The following is a 20,227-nucleotide window of genomic DNA, read 5'->3' on the forward strand; positions in this document are numbered from 1 at the left end:
AACCGTAGTATATTGTACATGCTGTAACAGGGATTTGTCTGGACCTGCTCAGAAGCTGATATTCAGCACCAAGTCTGCAAATGCCAGTAAATATTCCCAATTTGGAATTAAAACATTCCAAATTAACATTAATATAGTTATATTTAAGTCATATCTTGGTCTGGTTGACTCATATCAGGAGAATTAAGAGGAAATTTTGATGCTTAATTTTACATAATTGAATGCAATGTTATTATACAATGTGAAAAGGCATCTATATTTAAGAAAATAGGATTTTTAAAAATCCCAATTTTAAACCAGGTAACACAACCAAATGTCAGTGCTATGAAACGATTTGGCTTTACATGTTTGTTGTTTAGTGCCACACTCATCAATAATCCAGCTAAATGATGTCAGTGTGTAAATAATCTAGTCTAGATCAGACAATCCAGTGATTGATGTTAAGAGCCATGATCCAAGTTGTCAGGTTACAATGATAGGCGATCAACCAAGGATCTGACCCTGATCACCTGATCCATTAAGTCGCCTCGTACGACAAGAGTAGGTTGCTGGGGACCTATTCCAAGCCAATACTCTAAGGGGTGAAATTATATCCGAGATAAAAATGATAAAATGGTTTGCAATTTTTCACAAATTAAAATTCCGCACCATTCGCATGCTCGCTGTGCTGTAGCATAAAAATTCTGGATGTTTATTCTAATAATCTCAATGACAAGGGGCAGTTACTACACCAAATACGGTAAATACTGAAATTAAATTCTAAGTAGAACAATCATCTCACTCTGTCCAGTCTACAGGGCAAGATGAAACGTCAGTGATTGTTGTAATTAACAGTTATCTGTCCCAATTAACAGGGAGGCACAGGATAACACAAGACAATGGAGGTCGGCCAGATGTCGGACGCAACTGGTAAGTAGTGTCACACTTCATCATGTTCATGATGTGATATCTTCTCTGACCTTCATACATTAGAGAAGGAATGGTCAAGCTTTGAAATTTCGTGTATTTTTTAGCCGATCAAATGGTTAAAGCATCAACCACGGAAGTTATAACTTTCCGGTAATTTCTTATGTGACTGAGAAGACATATAATATTTTACAATTCTTTTTCAAATATTTTTTTGATAACGTAAACAATGAAAATAACAAAATGAGGCAAGAGAATATTATACATGTTAGAAGTAACAATGAAGTCTAACAATTGCCAAAATCGTCAAATTTTCGCTTCCTTGGTGCTTAATCTGGAGGTTATGAATATGTTAGCTTACATTATATATTTAAAATGAACTTTATTATGTTGTAAATGCAATATTTAAATAATGTGATAAACATAACTTTCATATTTATAAACACTTAGACCTTTCAAATGGTGTACAACATGTAGTAGCCAAGGTGTCTTACAAGGAGATAATTCCTTGGTAAATGTACATGATGTAGGCTTCATGTCACACAAGAGTCTCTGGGAACTAGGTGTGACAGCAGTAAAAGCTTTTGGTTGACTGGTGTGGAAAGAGTTAATGTGGGAGGAAAGCCCAAAGTGATGCTGGTCTCCAAAGTTTACCACTTTGGGCAAACCCAAGAGCACAGGTATGGTGCTGACAAATCTAGAGATTCAGATATTGAAAAGGATGCTATCAATTGCAATGGTCAGGAAAAGGGTACACTTAAAAAATTACAACTGTTAATAATCTAGCCTTGGTGAAAGTGAGTGAGTGAGTGATTGAGTTGGGTTTAACGCTGCTTTTAACAGTATTCCAGTTATATCGCGGCGTGTCAGCTTAATGTGGAAGGAAAGCCCGAGGTGATGCAGGTCTCAGACGTTTACCACTTCGGTGAAACCCACGAGCACGGGTATGGTGCTGACAAACCTAGAAACATAATCGGGGTGAACCGGGATTGGAACCCACAATCATAGTTTTCTGGCGTGCCTAAGGGACGCAACTCTGCACTGCGAATCGCGGCGCCTTAGACGACTAGGCCACCCATGCCCCCGCCCCCTGGTGAAAGGTTGGTTGGTTGGTTGGTTTGTTGTTTAACGCCGCACTCAGCAATATTCCAGCTATATGACGGCGGTCTGTAAATAATCGAGTCTGGACCAGACAATCCAGTGATCATGGTGATTAATATCATGAGCATCGATCCACGCAATTGGGATCGATGACATGCATCAACCAAGTCAGCGAGGCTGACCACCCGATCCCGTTAGTCGCCTTTTACGACAAGCATAGTCACCCTTTACGGCAAGCATGGTTTGCTGAAGACCTTTTCTACCCCGGAATCTTCACGGGTCCCTGGTGGAAGGAAATTCACCGAGTTCGATGAGGGTTAAAAATTATGCATCTCGTTGGCCCACATTAATTACAAAGGGCACACCTATATATCATCCTGAGTGGGCCCAAGGCTGTGCGTGGATCGATGCTCATGATATTAATCACTGGATTGTCTGGTCCAGACTCGATTATTTACAGACCGCTGTCATATAGCTGGAATATTGCTGAGTGCGGCGTTAAACAACAAACAGAATATGTTCATATCCGTGCAGTCTAGAAGGCATGGCAGACAAGTAGGATTTGAATTAGATGGCCATGCTTCTTTTCCGGCTCCAGATTTACACAGGTGGCAAATTAACAGTTGAACAACAACATTACTTCCTATGACACTTCATGTCATGTAAGGCAGCTACTGTACAGCATTTAAGATATATATATTTCACCCCCTTGGTCAGTGTGGAACTAAACTAATAACGGTGATGACATATATTCTGTGGATAGATTTCCAAATATGTTCAAGTTTGTCTTGTTCTATATTTCCATAAACTCCTAACCCTTGAAGATCCAGGTTAGAAATGTTCTTCAGTAACCCATGCTTGTCGTAAGAGGCGATTAACGGGTTCGGGCGCTAAGAGTAAGACTCACTGATTTGTTTGATATATTGATTGGAATAGTGCTGAGTGTGGCATTAAACAACAAACAAACAAACAAAACATAGACTCCTTTTTTGGACACAGTAAAATCTTAGATGCTTCCCTGAGCGATCACAAGAGATAAGGCTAAAAGAAATTATGGTCTTGGTTCTCAGGCACTGCTCATATCATCATAAACATGATAAAGTACATTGCACGTTTGTTTTTTGTTTCCATTTTCAATTTTTTTTGCGCATTATGTTTAAGTATTAGGATTTTTGTATTTTTTTTAAATGGAAATAAAAACAAAACGTGCAGCAGACTCAATCATGATGCGGGTGCTGCCTGAGAACCAAGACTATTATTTTATTTAGCCTAAAGTAAACTTTTTTTAGCTACATCATTCAATGTTTGAAATTAAGGGTTGACCAGGGATCCTTGATGTCTAATACCATGGTACTTGAACGACTTAAAAAGATCAAATACTCACAAATTGTGGTTACATTTGGATTTTATTTTTAATTTTTAGATATATATGTTTAAATAAGATATCTATATTTCTGGGACTTAATGTTAGGATGGACCTGTGAAGATCCAGGGTAGAATAGGTCTTCAGCAACCCATGCTTGTCGTAAGAGGCAACTAACGGGATTGGGTGGTCAGGCTGGCTGAATGGTTGATGCATGTCATCGCATTCCAATTGCGTGGATCGATGCTCATAATTATCGGTCCAGACTTGATTATATACAGACCCACGTCAAAAAGCTTGAATATTGATAAGTCAGCGTTAAACAACAAACCAACAAAATGTCAGTGTACTAACTACTATATTTAATACTGAGGAGGGCTGTAAAAATATCACCCAAAAAGTGTCCGAAAACATGAAAAGCTGTTGACACACTGGCACACAAGAATAATTCCAGCATAAGTACCATGCAAACATCTATCATAATTAATACATAATTAGTAGATATTATATGTCTTGTTTCCAATGCACCAATAGTGAGCAAATGTCACAATCATTTAGGCCTGTGAGTCATTCTAAGTGGCAACGTTCCTGTCACATGGTGCCAATCCTAGGATTTTATATTCCATTACATCTATCTGGACACGCTGTTCAAATGAGATATATTGAAATGGGATAGCTCGACCACGAAGAAATTAGGTGAGTGCACAAAACAGTCATTAGATTACATAATACGGAAGCAGTGGGGATATGCTGTCACAAGAGACAAGTAAAATCACTCAGGCCATCAGGTGGCGTGCTTGAATGCATGTCGTTATTACGCAAGGGGATTCTGGGTAGGAATAGGTATGTGTCTGTGTTGTTTAATGGGGCACTCACAATTCTTCAGCTTTATGATGGCGGCCTATAAATAACTGAGACTGGGCCTGACAATCCAGTGATTGATATTCAGCGTTAGAAACTGGCACTAGTCCTTCCCAAACTACCCAATACTTAAGGTATCATGAGGAATAGAAGAAATTTGCCATTTTAGGAGTGAGTGAGTTTGGTTTGAGGTCGCTTTAAGCAATATTCCAGCAATTTCACAGCGAGGAACAACAGAAACAGGCTTCACACATTGCACCCATGTCGGGAATCAAACCAGGGTCTTCAGCGTGACGAGCGAAACGCTTTTACCACTGGGCTACCCCATCATGTGCAGAGCTGATCAATACAACCATGAATTTAAAAATATGGCTTTACCAAATCAAACAAATAACCAACTTATGATAAGTACTGGCCTTTCATATTGTAATTAACAGCAATAATGATTCATGTATTGCAATATGTAATGCAGTAAATTGCAGGCGTTCTTTCATCTGAGAATGCACAATACTATTAGCATGACTAGGGACTAAGCCCTTTGATGACAGAAAACACGACATTCTGAGTGATTTTCTGTGCTGATGGGGAAATATCCTTTATATTACTTCCATGAAGAAGATCCAAACTTCTCATCGTAATTTGAGTTGAGTGAGTGAGTGTGTATGGTTTTACGCAACTTTTAGCAATATTCAAGGTGGAGACACCAGAAATGGGCTTCACACATTGTACCCATGTCGGGAATCGAATCCGGGTCTTCGGCGCGACGAGCGAACGCTTTAACCACTATGGGTGGGTGGACTAAACATGTTCATTTCTACCACCGACGTTATGAGCCACGATCTGTACTGTTGGGATGTGACGTCACGTAGTCGACCAAGTGTCTGACCCTGACACCCAAATCGATGAACCTATCCTGTATGGAAAGCGTACATCATGTACATTGCTTGGGACCTATTCCAAGCCTATACTCTTAGGAGTGAAATTGAAATCTGTTAACTTGTTGCTTTTTAACAGTGCACTCAGCAATATTCCGGCTATATGACGCCGGTCTGTATGTAATCATGGTAATTGAGTCTGGATCAGACAATCCAGTGATTATCATCATGAGCATTAATCTACGCAATTGGGATACGATGACATGCATGAACCAAGTCAGCAAGCCTGACCACCCAATCCCCTTAGTCGACTCTTACGACAAGCATAGTCGCCTTTTACGGCAAGCATGGGTTGCTGAAGACCTTTTCAGCCCTGGATCCTCTAGGGACTAATGACTAAATAATCAGTCTGTGAAGTTATTAATGTTGACCCATTTATTTATCAAAACTGATTGAAATATGCCTTTCCTATGTGTATTTTGCACAGTGCACATATCGGTTTTTGCTGTAAAACCTCCATAAATGCAAATATTATTGAAGTCAATTCTATACAATCTTCTGCTCCATAATGTCATCACTTATTATCGGATAAAAAGTATATTTACTTTAAAGCAAAGTCAACAGGCTTTTTCTCCTACAGCAGCGATAGAAACTAACAGTTTTAGTCCACTCATCCTTATAATGATAACATATAGCAAAACCCTTAAAATGGCAAATTTCTACTAGTCCTTATGACACCTTAACTTTTGGGCAGTTTGGCAAGGACTAGTGCCAATTTCTATGGCCGCACATCTTACATGTTTCATCTAGTGTTAACATGCTTTAATATTAAACGCTGCATAAGCAGAAGTGTTGGGCCACTATTTACCTAGAAGCATGGGTTGCTGAAGACCTTTTTTTTCTAACCCGGAATCTTCACGGGTCTCCTGTGAAGTAGTGAAATGGTGTTGTGTACCGTAAGATCGGATAATTACAGTTATTACTATGGTTACTAGGGATGAAACGATACATCGGTGCACTGGTGCATGGTGAGTTTTGATGCAACGTTCGATACACGATACGTTTTTGTGTGTATCAATACAAGACGATACACCTACTAAAATAGATTACTTACTACTCATTTAATGACTCCCAGTGTTTTCGTCAGTCAAATATCGAAAAATGTGTTGTAATTAGAATTTTAGATTTCAATACTAAAAATAGCCGCTACGACCATGTGTCTACAGATAGATTTTCCTTTTTAACTTGCTCTGACATATTTATGGTCATGAAGTTTCCACACAATTTGACGTAAATATGTGTAGCGCGATACAAATTGTATCGTGACCTTCAATGTATTGTGATATGTATGGTATCGTGACTTGTCTATGGTGATACACATCGTATCCTGACCTTCAATGTATTGTGATATGTATGGTATCGTGACTTGTCTATGGTGATACACATCGTATCCTGACCTGGCTATAGTGATACACATCGTATTGTGACCTGTCTATGGTGATACATATCGTATCGTGACCTTGCTGAATCATTTTACCCCTAATTATACATGACTTTTATAATGTTCATATTTCTTGTCAAGAATTGGATACAATGAATATTATTGAGCATACCTTGGATGTAATAAACACAATTCTACGACTATTCTATACATTTGTGTGAATGCACACATCTGCGTCATTTTCATGCCGATTTGTTCATACAGTTTGTTTGTTTGTTGTTCAAACATTCAGCAATATTCGCCTCTTACTGCAAGCATGGGTTGCTGAAGACCTATTCTACTCGTGTTTAGAGTAATTACATAGGCTTGAAGAAGGTGACCATGGTGACCAAGATCTCCCTTTAGACTTATCCCTGACTTCCCGCCTGTTCCACTGGTTCACTCTAAGTAAACCTGTCACTCCAGGATACTCTCTCTACACGACAAACCCACAAGGCTGTTTAAGCTGGTAATGAGGTGTGCCGTTATCATTCTGCGAACATTAGCTAAAAAAATTACGTTGTTTTCTCAACTTGAATAACAATAGGAAATTCTTAAACCTTTGATTATCAAGCAAATGAGAAACACTGGCAGAGGATTCAGAAAAAATACTTGTCGAACTACTTCTCGCAAACAATAGCGTAGACCCTGCAAAGAAAGAAGCTTGACAAACAGTTTTTTGTATGTCGGCTTTGCCAATGCAAATATGGACGACTGTCTCGGATGGTGGAAATCTGTTTGTTGTCATTTGACCAACCAAATACAGCCTTAGGCAATGTCCTGACAGGGCCCAGAGCCGACCTTCGTGTGACGAAATCAACAGATGTTATAAGGTGTACCTGTATTCGTTCATTGTGGCATTTTCCTAAGAGTGAGTGAGTGAGTGAGTGAGTGAGTGAGTGAGTGAGTGAGTGAGTGAGTGAGTGAGTGTGGTTTTACGCCGCTTTTAGCAATATTCCAGCAATATTATGGCTGGGGACACCATGGGTTTCACACATTGTACCCATGCGGGGAATGGAACACGGGTCTACGGCGTGACGAGCGAACACTTTGACCACGAGGCTACCCAAACACCCCCTAAAAGTTTCATATGTTCAAGTGGGTTATTTCTGTTACTGTATTAGAATCTCGGAAACCTGTGAACTGCTTACATCATAATCATCATCATTTCTTTATAAAATAATTTGCTTGGAAAGGTTCATATAATGATATTTTAAATTGTTATATGCAACAGAAAATAAATCAACATGATCAAAGGGACCACTAATTTTAGTTCGTTATAACCGTCATTCGTTATAAACATATAAACAGCATATATACCGTGATATACAGCAAATGGCTTGGACAAAAAAACCAGTTTGTTATATCCGCCAGTTCGTTATAAGCATGTTCATTATATACGTATTTACTGTAGATTTAAAAAAAATATATAATTGAATAATAAAAAAATTCTATCGTCAAGATACATGCAAGTGCCCAAAACACCAAAAAACATTTCTAAATTTTATGTTTTTTTCTTGAGGAAATTGATGTCTGCAGGCTCTTTACATTTGATCAACGGAAATGACCGTCTCCGCTTTGTTTGAGCTTTCGGAAAATAAAGGGTCACATTGACCCACTGAGATATTTTCAGGGTCATTAAAATTTCAGCCATTGCGACACAAGTTAGGGAAACGAGTGCTTGGAGTGTTGATAAGATGGATGTGAGCTGTCAACTTAATGATTAACATTTCCAAAGAAGGATTTTATGTGGATCCCATGCTGATCCTATCTAGTGTGGGATAATGCAATTGCAGGAGTCGTGTTATCATTGAGAGCGCTTTCACTTAACATTTATTTTTGTCTAAGCATCCCACAAAAACAAACAAGGAGGCAGAGATCTACATGATCCAATACCCTGCCCCAGATAATTTGTTCCTAAAATTACAACATACCATATTCGACATAATAAGCGCCCAGGGCCCTCTCAAAATTAGAAATAGGGGGCTCTTATTAGAATATTATTTTGGTGGAAAAAACAGAGATGAAAGATAAATTTCGTAGTTTATGCTGACAGCCTGAAATGTTTATGTACGACAGATATATTTTTCCAGAATTTAATTGCCCATAACTAAGGGTGCATATATAACACACGAGTGTGTATTATACACGAATAAATAAGTCTTGTGTACATTGATCAATCGGAAGGGGTGCTAATTGGGATTGTTCACTAGCCAATATATTAGCAAATATCGCCTTGGGTGCTTATTAGAGCGGGGCGCTTATTACGTCGAATACGGTAACTTTAATTACAGGATCTTTATATTTCTTGTCCAAAATTGGTACACGCATGTCTTAACAAACCTTTTCTTACGGACTGAACGCAGGCACCATGACCACGGTTGCTGTTACCATGGTTACCATGGTAACTGTACTGGACAAGTTCATTACGTAATTAAAAGATTATTTGACAGCTTACAAAGAACAAAGATGATTTCATACATGGTTGGCGACTGTCGAAACAGTTTGATCAACTTGTGTCAACAAAACTGACCCCACTGGTCAAAACATGGTGCAAAGCAGTCTAAATCTACTGTCCAATTATTGTTTATTGAGCTTTGTTTTGTATGTCATTGTGTCCACCCGTGTGCAGTGAGCCAACATGACAATAGACTCTAATGTGTCGTGATAAAACAAAAAGCGTCACTTTATTGATGCAAGCAAGGGACACTCACGATCTTTGCATTGATTTATTGATTTACAGTACATCATGTAAATATCAACTATAGAAACTAACAGCTTTAGTCCACTCGTCTTGATAATGATAACATATAGCAAAACCCTTTAAAATGTCTACTAGTCCTTATGATACCCCAACTATTGGGCAGTTTGGCAAGGACAAAAGGATGAGTGCCAATTTCTATCATTGTACATATAGTCATTATTAATAGGGACCAGAATTTCTAATTCCGAAATATTTCCCTTAACATTAATTGTTATCATTATAGTAAAAGTAAAAGTGAATGTTTATAAGCCCAAAAAGTTATTATATATATACAAGAAAACTCGTAAACATGCTGAAATGCTTGAAATTCAACTAGCCCTCAGGACAGCCACATCACACAAACTGACTGGCACTTGTGCAAATTTTTATCCCTAACTTTCATGATTATTCAGAAGTCCTGCAAAAAAATAAGTCCACTTTTTTGCAGACGACCTACACTGAGCCTTGACACAAGGTCCAGACGACCTACACGTCGAGGTTAAAACCCTCATCGTCACCAAGCGCATGAGGCGAGCCCTTGTAATAGTGTCTCTCTCCGAGATGACGTTTCACTGTGAGACATGGAACTCGGTCGTCTGTCGAGTGTCAAAACGTGACGCGATCGCCAAACAGACAAGGCCAACATTTGTTTTCGGCCGGCTGCGAATTAACAGACTCAACAACAAGGGGCTCCTGGTACACAGTGCACAATCAGTCAATTCATGCAGGAAAAATCACAACTTCTTAAAACACCACAAGAGAATTTTTACATTCTCTTCCCTTTTTTAACATGCCATCATACTATCATGAAATTGTTGCAGTGCCTGGAATAACATTCCGGGAAGGATTAATCTCAGCTGAAAAAGATGATTAAAGTTTTGCTGTTAAAGTCTTGAAAACCGAGTTTCTAAAGTGATACAAAATAACATCAAGCCAAAGCATGATTTCTTTATCAGAAAAAAACTGAAGATGCTAAAGAGTACCGTATTCGACGTAATAAGCCCCCAGGATGCTCTCAAAATTAGAAAGAGGGGGCTCTTATTAGAATATTATTTTGGTGAAAAAAAGAGAGTTGAAAGAAAAATTTCGTGGTTTATGCTGACAGCCTGAAATGTTTATATTTGACAGATATATTTTTCCAGAATTTAATTGCCCATAATTAAGGATGTATATAACACATGAGTGCGTATTAAACGCGCATAAATAAGTCTTGTGTACATTGATCAATCGGAAGGGGTGCTAATTGGGATTGTTCACTAGCCAATATATTAGCAAATATCGCCGTGGGAGCTTATTAGAGTGGGGCGCTTATTACATCGAATACGGTTTATGTTTTAACGTATTTATTTCACAAAATGTGTGAAGTTGGATTGGTAAACAAGTAAACACTTTTATTTATACCACTCCAGATGTCATACGATGTCATCAATGTCAAGGGTAAGTGATAAGGTAAATTATTTTGCATAAAAACAGTTGTTGACTGTTGAAGAGTACATGGCATGAAGTGTTGGGAACTAATGTTATGGTGTCTACCGGTTTTATCTAGGATTCCAAACGAGTGATAATATAAACTTCAGTATCTTCCTCTTCCTAGGGCACCGCAATTCACTGTGTAGAGTTGCATCCTTTGAGCACGCCAGAAATCTATGATTGTGGGTTCGAATCCCGGTTCGCCCCGATTATGTTTCTAGGTTTGTCAGCACCACACCCGTGCTCATGGGTTTCACCGAAGTGGTAAACGTCTGAGACCTACATCACTCCGGGCTTTCCTCCACATCAAGCTGACCTGCCGTGATATAACTGGAATACTGTTCAAAGCGGTGTTAAACCCAACTCACTCACTCACTCCTCTTGTTTTGGTCCTCAGATATAAGGGAATTACATGTCTCCTCGACCTATCTATCATATTAGTTTTAAATATATTTACATGAAGTTGGTAATGTTTCATTACCATTTGGGACTTGTCACTGACAGTGGCTACAGACACTAGGCTTAATATCTGCCCCTGTGAAATGGAGATCTTTTGCTTTGGTATTTGAATTTCAGTATATCTCGTGCCCCCTAAATCTTTAACTATCAACATTACGGTTATGACAAAGACCCCTTGACTTTCATACTTAACATGGGGCATGCACCGTTCGTTTGTTCGTTCGGGAGTGAGTGAGATTTTACACCGCATTTATGCCATTTTAGCAATATTCCAGCAACACCACGACAGGGGACACATTGTACCCATGTGGGGATTCAAACCGCGTCTTTGGCATGACGAGCGAAACACTTTTACCACTAGGCCACCCTATCATGTGCACAGCTGATCAATACATTACAACCATGAATATAAAAATATGGCTTTACCAAAGGAACATATAACCAACTAATGATAGGTACTGGCTTTTCGTATTGTAATTAACAGCAATAATGATTCATGTATTGCAATATGTAACACAGTAAATTGCAAGCGATCTTTCATCTGAAAATCCACAATACTATTAGCATTAGGGACTAAGCCCTTTGATGATAGAAAACGTGATTTTCCTGGATGATTTTCTGGGCTTATCATGCTTTAGGGAAAATATCCTTATATTACTTCCATGATAAAGATTTAAACTTCTGATCGTATTTTGGGTTGAGGCTTGTATCACGGGGTTTTCTGTCGGATGTGGAACTTTGTGAAAACTTGAACCAGACTGTATTTCGAATGGAAGAGACTCATGAAGATCCGGGGTAGAATAGGTCTTCAGCAACCCATGCTTGCCGTAAAAGGCGACTCGGTTTGTCTTAAAATGCGACTAACGGGATCGGGTGGTGAGGCTCGCTGACTTGGTTGATGCATGTCATCGATCCCAATTGCGTGGATTGATGCTCATGATATCAATCACTGGATTGTCTGGCCTAGACTCGATTATTTACAGACCGCCGTCATATAGCTGGAATATTTCTGAGTGCGGCGTAAAACAACAAACCAACCAACCAAGGGAAGATGTCACTGTATGTGCATCGTCAAATTGGTGGTTCCCCCTGCATATTTCACAAACGAGTCAGTGTTTGCAAACTGCGATGTTAACTGCGATTCTCTGATCATGTCTTCATTTTTTAAGTCTGGATCCATACATGGAACTTCCCCAAAACATTATTGAAAACTTTGTAGTCGTCTGCCATTTTGTTGGATGTTGCTATGATCACAACCACGAGTAAATGACATTATATTCCAGAAGCTGGTCGTAAAAAGCCTTGCTTTTTTAATGACTTGAATAAGTTGGCAATTCAATAATTTCAATTGGTCTTATATAAACTTTGCCAACAAGATGAAAATATACATGATTTTGAACATGTTGAACATGTTGAAAAACGCAATACATCGCTATTTTTCAAACATATTGTTATATAGTCATTAGTATTGAAATTATAAATACTACGACGCACCTCTATAACAAACTCAATCAATTCCACTTGTTTTCATAGACCTGTGCTCTTTGAGGTTACTATGGTTACTGTTAGGCCTGAATTAATTCAGTTAATAAACGTCTTTGTATCAATACTCTAACCATCAACACCGATGCACCAAGACATCTATAGCTCCATTAAAGATGAAGCTGAAAGTGTAGGTTATTACAAGCTCGTTATCTCCAATCTGACTGACTGCAACCAAAATCAATACATGTCCTGTATATGTGATATCTCTCTTGACCTTTGACCTGAGGATTATGTTATACAATATATCCTATGTGATAAGCATATATGAAACGCTATCATATTCAATGAATCACTTGTGTACACAGCAGAAGACACATTATTAACACCCTGTTCACATACCACCCAGTGAAACAAAAACCATCTACAACATCAGGCGCATTTGATTTAAGCAGTCTGCGACTGCAGCCCTAGTCAAGTAAAAAAAATTCAGTCAAGTTTTTGGTTTGGTTTGTTGTTTAACGCCGCACTCAGCAATATTCCACCTATATGACGGCGGTATGTAAATAAACGAGTCTGGACCAGACAATCCAGTGAATGACATCATGAGCATCGATCCACGCAATTGGGATTTGATGACATGCATCAACCAAGTCAGTGAGCCTGACCACCCGTTCCCATAATCGCCTCTTATGACAAGCATTGGTTGCTGGGGACCTATTCTAACCATGCTAACCTGGAACCACCATAGGGACTTAAATGTTAGGAAGACTGTGCAAGGATTTAATTGCATTGAAATAACTTGGTTATCATGGTTATAGGACTTGACTTACATTAGAATAATTTAGGTGAAAAATGTGACACTAATTAACAATGACGAGTTGTTAAGCAGCTTTCACATCTGACATATGATAGATGGATAGATGTCAGTGAAAGATGAAGATGTGCACAGTACTGGTGAAATGGGGGATTGTTTCTGACATCGGGCTAATGGGGTAGAGCCAATTTCCATCCCTGTTAAAGTTGAAGGCATTGAAACACTGCAGATACAAGTAGTCTACTGTTCTGTTAAATTGTTTCTATATTGTTATAGTCTAATGCTCCCTTGCCGCCCCCTACACACACGCTCACATAAACAGTGTCACATAACACCCACTTTCTGCAGAGTGGCAGCTCTTGACAGGGCATATCACCACTTGAAAACAGAAGCACATTTCCTGTAATGGCCTCCAATATATAATGTATATTTCCGCCATGCGAGGTGGGCAGTGTGAAGTGTGTGCGTGGGCAGTGTGGAGGGCACCTGCATCACTTTGTTGCCATCACGCAGGATACCAGGTGAGGTGAGGTGAGGTGAGGTGAGGTGAGGTGAGGTGAGGTGAAATGGGGTTTAACGTCGCGTCCAAGATTATTGCACGTGTGTGTGTGTGTGTGTGTGTGTGTGTGTGTGTGTGTGTGTGTGTGTGTGTGTGTGTGTGTGTGTGTGTGTGTGTGTGTGTGTTTGTGGCTGCGTGTACTAGTCCGGACTGATGTCGATTTATAGTGCTAGCACACTGAGATACCATGCTATTCTATATAAGCAACCCGATCCCGATCAGCAAGATAGTTATTATTTCTAAGATAGTAAAAAATTCATATTTTCTGTCATCATTTATTGTGGCATCAGAGCACCAAATTTGGAAAAACAAATACCATATTCGACGTAATAATCGCCCCGCTCTAATACATGTAATAAGCACCCACTGCGATATTTGCTAATATATTGGCTAGTGAACAATCCCAATTAGCACCCCTTCTGATTAATCAATGTACACAAGACTTATTTATTTGCGTATAATACGCACTCGTGTGTTACATGCACCCTTAATTAAGGGCAATAAAATTCTGGAAAAATATATCTGTCGTGCATAAATATTTCAGGCTGTCAGCATAAACCAGGAAATGTATCTTTCAACTCTGTTTTTTCACCAAAATAATATTCTAATAAGAGCCCTATATTTCTAATTTTGAGAGCACACTGGGCGCTTATTACGTCAAATACGGTATTTTGTTAAAACCGCACTTAACAGTGTATCTTAACCATGTCAACATTTTGACTAAATTAAACATTAAATCCTCTTCATCCTCACTTTTGTTTAAAGATTATGTTACCATGGAAATACACATCGCCTCCATCAAGTCATCACATTACAACACGTACCGTATTCAACGTAATAAGCACCCAGGGTGCTCTCAAAATTAGAAACATGAGGCTCCTATTAGAATATTATTTCGGTAGAAAAAACAATGTTGAAAAATAAATTTCATGGTTTATGCTGACAGCCTGACTGTTTATGTACGACAGATATATTTTTCCAGAATTTAATTGCCTATAATTAAGGGTGCATATGACACACAAGTGTGTATTATACGCGAATAAATAAGTCTTGTGTACATTGATCAGTCCGAAGGGGTGCTAATTGGGATTGTTCACTAGCCAGTATATTAGCAAATATCGGCGTGGGCGCTTATTAGAGCGGGGCACTTATTACGTCGAATACGGTATTATTATAACAGCATATGCATTGGAAGATTTTCTTCATTACCATGATTACAATTTGAGACGTTTCACCTGGGGCCATACATGGTCCTCTGAGCAAGTCTAGATAAATTCCTGAAATGTTATAAATTATGTGAGACTAATGATAAACATGGGTCATGTCCCTGTAATGCCACTCATCACACAGAACAAAGACAGACATTCAAAGCCCATGCAATCCAGGATTTTTTAAAATATAGTAATTACTAGGATTCACTCGCGTATTCGGTGAATCGAACCGTAACCATTCATGAACTGAATTCATTATTCATGGCCACTAGAATCGAATATTTATGAATATGCTATCATGTATATTTACATACCCTGTACCTAAAAATATCCATAACAACATATTTTATGCATAGATTTCTTTCAATGACAACATTCTTGTGATATTTAATTTGATAGTATTGTTTTCACTGGTCACTGTCGCATTTGAGCAGATACTAGCACCTGGATACGTGCAGTATATAAATGTATAATTTATTAATAATTAACAAACCATGTCAAATAAATTATGATGTTATTGTTTCACTGAACATAATAAATACTACATAAACTGCTGACTTGTTATTGTAATTGTGAATTAATAATCGTATTCGTTACCCTATATTCGTGATATGAATCATATTCGCCTCATAGTGTACATTCGTTGCAGCCCTAGTAATTAAAATCCTTTCCACCAACATAGCCCAAATGGCACAGTTATTGATAAATGTGACCGAAAATATTTGCATGTTTTAATATTTATACCCTTCAAAATGATTTAATTGTATTGAAATAAGACAGTTTTAAGATTGATGATGACAAATGTCTGTCATGGATCCTCTACCTGATGGACTGTCACTGAGTAATGGAAGCAGGTATTTTAAGAAAGGAGATCCTTTACCTCACCCGTCAACTACAAACTATGTCTACAACTGTCAAAGGCTTTAATTTGTAAAATCTCATCCTCAATCATCAAGTGTGAAGTGTGAAGCAGGTATTTTAAGAAAGGAGATCCTTTACCTCACAAGTCAACTACCAACTTTGTCTTCAACTGTCAAATGCTTTAATTTGTAGTTGGTTGGTTTCTTGTTTAATGCTGCACTCAGCAATATTCCAGCTATATGACGGCAGTCTGTAAATAATCGAGTCTGGACCAGACAATCCAGTGATTAATATCATGAGCATCGATCCACGCATTTGGGATCGATGACATGTATCAAACCAAGTCAGCTAGCCTGACCACCCGATCCCGCTAGTCGCCAAGTATGGGTTGCTGAAGACCTATTCTACCCCGGAATCATCACGGGCTTTAATTTGTAAAATCTCATCCTCGATCATCAAGGGTTTATACATTCCTTCAGCATGTTCAGAGTTCGAGAGTGAGAGATTATGGTTTTACATGGCTTTTAGCAATATTCCAGCAATATCACGACAGGGGACCAGCGTTAGAAATTGGCACTAGCTGTGTAGTCCTTGCCAAATTGCCCAATACTGAAGGTACATTTGCCATTTTTACGGGTTTTACTACATGTTATCATTATAAGGACTTGTGGACTAAAACTGTTAGTTTCTACCGCTGGGGACACCAAAAACGGGCTTCACACATTGTACCCATGTCGGGAATCAAACCTGGGTCTTCGGCGTGATGAGCAAACGCTTTAACCACTGAGGCTACCTGGCCGCCCCACATCCCTTCAGTGTCCTGCATAGTCAAGGGGTACGTCTAACAATGGTACACCCAAATGTGATCAGTCTGTGCCTTTACCCACTAGTCTAGACTAACATCTAGTCTCCAAAATGAGTGAGTGAGTGTTCCAGTTATATCACGGCAGGTCAGCTTAATGTGGGAGGAAAGCCCGAAGTGATGCAGGTCTCAGACTTTTACCACTTCGGTGAAACCCACGAGCACGGGAATGGTGCTGACAAACCTAGAAACATAATCGGGGCGAACCGGGATTCAATCCCACAATCATAGGTTTCTGGCGTGTCCAAGGGATGCAACTCTGCACAGCGAATCGTGGCGCTTTAGACGAATGAATATATTTCAAAGATAAAAACCAGTTGTTAAATTATAATCAAACAGTGACAAGCGACTTTCTTTATTCTCAGATAACTGCAGCAATCTAGACTTGCCAAATACTATAGACTTGTATGAGCTTTACTGGATATATTTGTTTCAGGGTCTGTATGACAGACTATCACTAGAGCAAAGACCAAGTCTAGTAACATTCAGTTTGGTTGCGTAAGCTCAGTTGATTATAATCCTCATGACAACAATACATCCTAATGCCTGCCGTAAAAGGTGACTAATGGGATCGGGTGGTCAGGCTCGCTGACTTGGTTTAAGCATGTCATCGTATACCAATGGTGCTCATAATCTCAATCACTGGATTGTCTGGTCCAGACTCGATTATTTACAGACCGCCGTCATATAGCTGGAATATTGCTGAGTGCGGTGTTAAACAACAAAGAAAACCGAATAAAAATGACTAACATGTCGAAACTGTGTTTGTATTTTAATAAAAATATTTATCACTGCACTCGGCAAATTCCAGCTATATGACAGCAGTCTGTAAATAATCAAGTCTGGACCGGACAATCCAGTGATTGATGTCATGAGCATCGATCCACGTCAGCGTGCCTGACCACCTGATCCATTAAGGCGCCTCTCATGACCCGGAACCCCCGCAAGGCCTTAAATGTTTAAAAAGCTGTGCAATGATTTAATCGCATTGAAATAATTCGGTTATAGGACTTGAATTATGTGAGAATAATTTGTCGAAAGATGTGACATTAATTAACAGGGATGAGTTTGTTGATCAGCCTTCACATCCGACATACGGTAGACAGATGAACGGACGTCAGTGAAAGATGAAGATGTGTACAGTGCTGGAGAAATGGGTGATTGTTTCTGACATCCGACATGGAGAGCGGATCGTTCTCATTGTATTTGATTCAGTGGCGGCTCAGGGAAGTCATTGATTTTCGTGAGACAATCATCTATTTTCTACAGACCTAACAGTTGGTTGCTGGCAGCAGACTGGTGTCCATTCTCGGTAGGCTTCAGGCAGAGCTGAGTGAGTGCAAGCGGAGTGGATGAGGCAATGGGGATGTGATTTATCTGTGAGTGAGTGAGTGAGTGAGTGAGTGAGTGAGTGAGTGAGTGAGTGAGTGAGTGAGTGAGTGACAATGAGATTGTTTGAGTGAGTGAGTGGGTGAGTGAGTGAGCGAGAGTGTGGATGGATGAGTGAGAGTGAGTGAGTGTGTGTGAGTGAAAATGAGAATGAGAGGGTGAGTGAGTATAGAGTGTGGGTGAGTGGGTGAGTGAGTGAGAATGAGAGTGTGGGTGAGTGAGTGAGAATGATATTGTTTGAGTGAGTGAGTGATTGAGTGAGTGATTGAGATTGTTTGGGTGAGAGTGTGAGTGAGTGAGTATAGAATGTCGGTGAGTGAGTGAGTGAGCGAGAGTGTGAGCGAGTGAGTGAGAGAGAGAATGTGAATGAGTTAGAATGAGTGAGAGTGAGTGAGTGAGAATGAGAGTGTGTTTGGGTGAGTGAGTGAGTGAGAATGAGAGTGTTTGGGCGAGTGAGTGAGTGAGTGTCAGGTGTTGGATTAACCAAGTGATGCACACTGCCATGTTAAACGTGGCCATGTCCCTCCCACTCAAGTACACAGGCTGAAAGCATCCCTCTGCCAAGTGATACAGCCCACCAGCAACACAGTGACCCAGGAATCACTGTGTCCACATCCACGACATCAGGCTCTTCTGAACAAACGAGACTGTCACCACCCAGTACAAACACTGTGTGTCACATTATAAGATTTCAATACCTATATTTATACATCAGTGTCAACACAAATGTCATCTCCTCTCTAACAGTTTTATTTCAATCGACACTGCTCAGATACCAAAGTCGAGGAGATTAGAAGGAGTGAGTATTCCAGTTACATCACGGCGTGTCAGCTTAATGTCGGTGGAAAGCCCGAAGTGATGCAGGTCTTAGATGTTTACCACTTTGGTGAAACCAACGAGCACAGGTATGGTGCTGACGAACCTAGAAACATAATCGGGGCGAACCGGGATTGGAGTGAGTGAGTAAGATGGGTTTAACGCCGCTTTTAACAGTATTCCAGTTATATCACGGTGTGTCAGCTTAATGTGGGAGGAAAACCCGAAGTGATGCAGGTCTTAGATGTTTACCACTTTGGTGAAACCAACAAGCATGGGTATGGTGCTGACAAACCTAGAAACATAATCAGGGCGAACCGGGATTCTACCATGAATTTGGAATTTACTCAATTCTGATTAGTCAATCAGAGGCTATTAAATCACAATAAACCCCCTCTGATTGAAACAGCTGGTTTGACGGCCGCTTCACCGCGGAAGCTAATATTCGTAGAATGGTACTATTTTCAGTCATTGTCGGTTACAGGTTACAAAATGCACAGATGCGGTTAATACAATATACAAAGGATGTGTGGCAATACATTTTGTGCAGAAAAACACGACAGAAATCAACAAAGGGAATGTATATACGTTTTGGAGACAACAGAGAGCTTGGAATTTTGGCGCTTTTCTATATATGACTGTGACATCATATTTTTTGCGTCACAATGAGCGGCATGACGTCATAATGGTGACGTGCGATGTAGAGCGAAAGCCTTGCAAAGCTTGCTTTGTTTTCTTTACGGATGCCCACCTCATGTTTGCTTACCAAGTTGCCGTGCTTATATGCTTTCAATGCCTGTCATATGTTCGAGCGAAGTATCACGGTGTAAACAAACTGCTTGAGGATATACAGCAACATATTTTTTTTTCGGTGATTCCGTAATTCAGATCGATAACGCACTCAAAACACTGAACTCAACCCATGACGCTTCACTAAGTATATTTGCTAACAACAAAGAGTTCGCATTTTAT

General features: G+C 39.5%; 1 long non-coding RNA gene across 1 annotated transcript in view; it reads left to right on the forward strand.

Moving 5' to 3' along the window:
- The first annotated feature begins 780 nt into the window (after positions 1-780).
- LOC124140786 overlaps positions 781-20,227 on the forward strand; it is a 30,355-nt gene continuing 10,908 nt past the window's right edge. Inside the window, exon 1 of the long non-coding RNA XR_006861956.2 lies at positions 781-909. This is a non-coding gene — a long non-coding RNA (uncharacterized LOC124140786). The remainder of the gene's footprint in view (positions 910-20,227) is intronic.

This window comes from Haliotis rufescens, unplaced genomic scaffold (genome assembly GCF_023055435.1).
Source record: "Haliotis rufescens isolate VD_foot unplaced genomic scaffold, xgHalRufe1.0.p SCAF_60, whole genome shotgun sequence".
Taxonomy (NCBI): Eukaryota; Metazoa; Mollusca; class Gastropoda; order Lepetellida; family Haliotidae; genus Haliotis; species Haliotis rufescens.